The 5,243-nt window shown below is 34.8% G+C and overlaps 1 protein-coding gene across 1 annotated transcript in view; it reads left to right on the forward strand.

The window, feature by feature from the left end:
• Positions 1-4,451: 4,451 nt before the first annotated feature.
• LOC107094552 (estrogen receptor beta-like) overlaps positions 4,452-5,243 on the forward strand; it is a 40,339-nt gene continuing 39,547 nt past the window's right edge. Inside the window, exon 1 of the mRNA XM_015390241.1 lies at positions 4,452-4,648. The gene's annotated coding sequence lies outside the window, so the exon portion shown is untranslated. The remainder of the gene's footprint in view (positions 4,649-5,243) is intronic.

A 5,243-nucleotide genomic window follows, 5' to 3' on the forward strand; every position in this document is an offset into this window, starting at 1 on the left:
AAAAGGCTGCTCAGTGGCGCAGTGGGTAGCACTGCTGCATTGAAGCAAAAAGCTTCTGGGTTCAATTCCCAGCCTGGGGTCTTTCTGCATGGAGTTTGCATGTTCTCCTTGAGCATGTGTGGGTTCTCTCTGGGTACTCTGGCTTCCTCCCACAGTCAAAAAACATGACTTTTAGGTTAGATAGCTATAGATAAGCACCAGCACCCCTTGTGACCCCAATTGGGGCAAGCGTGTCAGATAATGGATATTTTAAAAAATCAATAAACAAAACTTAAAGAGAGCAGATATGATGCAAACTTTAGAAGGACCCTGGATTTAAATCAAAAAGCGCCTGGATTTAAATCCAGGCCCTTGTTGATGTTTATTCTTTGACTGACATGTCGGGGACCTGGGTTTAAATCCTGGCTGTGGTATGAAAGGCATTCGACATAAAAACTTTGCCAAGTCTGCTGAGGAGTGATTTTAACTAGTTAAGGAAGCAGCTGAAAGGACATACTACACAGTGCTGGAGTACACTACTTTATTAAACTTTTTCTTTTAAAAAAAGCGTATTTATCTTCTTATTTCATGTTTAAAATACTTTAAAAACATTTACATTTTAAAATACAAAATAAAGAATAAAATAGAACAGTATAGAAATTCCCCTTATTGCCCTACAATTATGAAATTCTGGTGGTACAGCAGCAAAAAGATGATAGAAAAAATGGCCACACAAATGTGGACCTTAGAAAAGTGTATAAGAATAACATACAAGAATTAAAAGAAAAACAATAAAATACTGTACTGGGAAGTGTTTTAACAATATAAATACTATGCACCTGGAGAATAAATAACCAATATACAGCTATGGACATTTTTACAGTAATGGACATTTAAAAATAGTGGCAACATTAGAGATGTGCAAAATGACAGCAGCATGTTATTTAACTGACTAAGAAAGAAACTGTGCAAAAATAAGCATGAATGTAACAACTGATTGAGATAGTTTACGAACAGTGATGGTTATAAAGGAACAGTTACCTGGTATTTCATATTTACAGTCTCTCTGAAATTGTTTTTAAATTAATCTTTAATCATTACTCGGAGCAGGGGATATAATTAGAGTTTATTTGGATCCCTATTCATACCTCTTTTGTTCTATATGGCAGAATGTGACTTACGTGTATACACGTTCATGTGGATGTAGTGTTAGCAACATTGGCAGTTTGCCATGGTTTGTTTACTATTGTTTTCTTGTCTCTTAAAAAGTTACTCAAGCAGAAACTCTTACTGAGAGACTCCAGGCAAGTAAGTCCCTGATTGTTGGATTTAACCAGTTTGGTGGAATAGACCAGTGTTTTTCAACCCTGGACCTCAAGGCACACTACTCTGCATGTTTTGGGTCTTTTTGGTTTCTGAAATAGACGGAAGCAGGAAAAGCAAAGCCGTCTAATGTTAATTCAACTAATTCGGTTTATTCATATGGCGCCAATCCCAAACACAAGTCATCTTAAGCCATTTTACAGACATGTTAATAGAGTCACACAGTCAGATTGGTAAGAAGTTTACTATAAATGGAAACCTAACTGATTGCATCCAGTCAATGACTTAGCCATTTTAATGGTCTGGGTTATCCAGCAGGTTTTAACAAAGGCCAGACACCAACACATATGTTTTAACATAAAAAGATCGATTTCCAGTTGATAAAACCTTTAAAACGATTATGAAAGCACAAAAATATATATTTTAATTTATTTATTATATCTTACATAAAAAGGAGTGTAAATGCTGGAATACGTTAATTATTCGTCACTGCAACTGTCATTATGTTTCTGTTAAATTGCTTAAATCTTCTGTTTTCTCTGTAGTCTTATCACTTCTCCCTCGTATTTCAGTTAGGTTTCTTGTTTTTGTTGGATTGTTCCTCTTTCATTGTCAGATTGGTTCCTGCAGCCTTCCTTGTGTCCTGCCTGGACCTCGACCCTCCAACAAGACAGACACATAAACTAAATCTTCAAAAAAGTTTTAAAAATCTACCTGTTTGAAAAAAAGAAATCTGGCTGCACATCCTTGCTGGCAATGGTTATGTTGAGGAATTTTGTTCTTCTTAGAACTATTTTTATCTATTTATTTATTTATTTATTTGCTTTTGAGCCAACGCTTTTCAAGCTGAACTGCATATTTACTATTTATCTCCAAATGGTTTATTTGACTTTTTTTGTTAGGTTTTTAAGAGTGGACTTGATGTTTTTGGATTATTTTTGTATTACATCCTAATATGCTAAAGCTTAACATCATTAACAGAGGACTGCCTTTTATTTTGGTAGTTTCTATCATTTTATTTTGTTTGTTTCAAAGCAGTTTCCATTTTAGAGCTCCCAACCTCTTTCTTTATTGAAAAGAAATCATGAAAACTGATCTAAACAGAGGCAAGTAAAGTCTGCAGAGGTTTCAATGTTATTCTAGGATATTTCCTGAACTCCTAATGACTTATAAACGTGTTCTTGGGATGACTCTGGTTAGTGGCTCACTAATAGGTCATGTTCTCTGTATTTGTGGATAATGAATCTTACTGTGTTTGTCTGGAGTTTAATAAGTTTGTTATTAATAGTCCTTTTTTGATGTTGAAACATGTAATCAATTTTAACTCTGAGAAAAAAACACAAACAGAGAAGAAAAGTTTGACCCCACAAGGTACTTATTTTGACATTGTATGTTGATTGGGCAGTGGATTGAGACTTCGCCATAACTATTCACATCTTGGACATCCAGTATATCAGACATGTTATCACAAATACCTATCAAATCATGGAGAGCTCATAATAGATGAATTTATTATTACTTAACTATTTTTTTACACTTAAAGAATACTGACATACTGTACCTCATTATTACAGTATGTTGAGGGGTCATGGTAATTGTTATGTGATTCCTGAGGTATACTGAAGGCCAATATCGTGGAATATATACATGTAAATTTCATATGAAATAAGTAGATGGAAGATTTAATTATTCATTACTTTTATTTATTTATTTAAATATATGATTACAACATTAGATTTACAATTATGATGTAAAATTCTCAATTAAATAATTAAGTGTCCCATTAATTTGTGCATTCTCAGACTATGACCCCAAAAATTACAAAACAACACACTAGGGACCCCTTAAAAATGCATGTAATTACTTCACTCTATACTTATCTATACATAAAAAGTGAAGTATTTACATTTATTTTAAAATAAAGTTCTTTTTAAACAATGTTTATGCTTTTCCATTTATCAGTCTGAACATATTTTGATTAATTACTGTGAAAATATTTAATACTGCATTTTACAATTTCATTCTTTTGATATTTGAATCTTGTATTGATAAATAGATAAATGTTACATGTACTTTTTTCATTGGGTATATTTTTTCATTATTTATGGTACAATCACATTGGTGTATTTCATTACACACTCTGGCCCTCCATATTCCTCAGGGATCACATCAAAAAGATTGTAAAACCCTCATCATATTGTAGCAAGACAATCCCTTCAGTGGCGGTTCTAGACCAATTATACCGGGGGGCCGGGAGGGGGCCAGCGTGTTTTGATGGGGGCATAGAAAAGCATTAAATAGAAAACAGGGCAAGAGATTCAAATATATTAAGAGAGCTTTATGAAGTGAAATTTCTATTCAGTTACCGGTAAGTTTCATTAAAATTATACAGTCTTACATTCATTATTTTGGAATCTAACATATTTTTGAATTAATTTAAGTTAGAAATACCATTTTCTAGAAAATCTGAATTAGAACTCAAGAAAAACTGATAAATTCAGTCATAAAAATGAGAGAAAATTGTTTTGAAAAAAAAAAAAACATTAAGCAGAAGAAAACTGGGATTCTATCCCAATGCCAAAGAATCTATCACCTTATTTATTTTAAATAATTAGTAAAACAGGATTTGTAAAGAAAGAAAAATGAAATAAACCCAAAGGACCTATCAGTAACCGTGTCTGTTCCAGCGCGTATCATCATTAGAATTTTTTAGAGTATTATGTCTTCAGTACAGGGGCCAGGTTCATAATCTACAGGGGCACCGGCCCCCGTTGGCCCCTGTCTAGAACCACCCATGGATCCCTTCCCCAACTTTAGGAACCACTACATTAATTAATTAAAAATACATTAATATACTGATGAAGTAAATAATTATACTGCATTTTAAAATTATATTCAAAATGTAATACAAGTGTATGAACAAATTTACATTGAAGAAATATGTGTTTGTATAGGGTCGTTGATTTGTTTGTTGTATTTTTATATTAGGGGTCATAGAATTGTTTGGGTATTCTCCAAAAACAAACAAAACTCTTCCAATAACCTGGTTGTCCTTCACCTTCTTTTATTTTGAAGGAACAAACCGGAACCTGAGCACCTAAATCCCTCCGCGGGACCCGTGCCGTTCCCTGAAGGCAGTTGGTGGTTAGCTTATGAGGCTGGAACTTGCGAACCTAAATAAGCCCAGCCTCGCAGTTTGGAGCGATTCGGCGCTCGGACTTGGCGCAGCTCGGATCGGATCAGAACGGACGGAACTCGCGCGTTATTTCACCCGTTGGCAACACCGCAGCGAGACTTCTGGAGCTCACGCTGAGAAGTTTGTCTACAACAGCTTCTGTGGGAGCAGGTACTTAAATTTCCCTGGGTGTTAAACTGATAAAACAGCTTTCAGAGTTATGGGGAGCCGGTGAATTAACCAGGCTTCAATGTGGAGGCCTGTTTGTCTCAGACTTATCTGATCAGGCCGGTTAACAGGTGGCAGAGTTAAGTTCATGCAACGAGTCAGGCTGCAGTAATCATTACCAAATCTCAGCTGGACTACTGGCCTTTAAAAACAACCCTTGAGCTGACATATAAATAATCCCTTAGGTAGGCAGTAAAATCTATCTACTGTTGCAAAATAAGTACAGTTAATGGTTGCTGATTAAAAAAAAAAAAAAAAAAAAGCTGCAGACTCTTAACTGCGATTATAATGTATTTAATGTGTGTTTTAATTTGAAATAAATGCCATGTGAGCACACTTTAAATATAAGATCTAATTTGTAACAAGGCAGGTTCTATCAGCCAGCTGTTCTGTTCATGTTGAGCTCACAGAAGGAGTTTACTGTTTCTCAGAGCCCGCAGGCTGCCGTAAAACTTTGTGTCAGTGACATTTCAATCAGCACGGAAGAGGATTAGGACTACTTAAAAAATAAAAAAAAAAGTCAACAGATTTTTTTAGA

This window comes from Cyprinodon variegatus, unplaced genomic scaffold, assembly GCF_000732505.1.
Source record: "Cyprinodon variegatus isolate N-32 unplaced genomic scaffold, C_variegatus-1.0 Scaffold489, whole genome shotgun sequence".
Taxonomy (NCBI): Eukaryota; Metazoa; Chordata; class Actinopteri; order Cyprinodontiformes; family Cyprinodontidae; genus Cyprinodon; species Cyprinodon variegatus.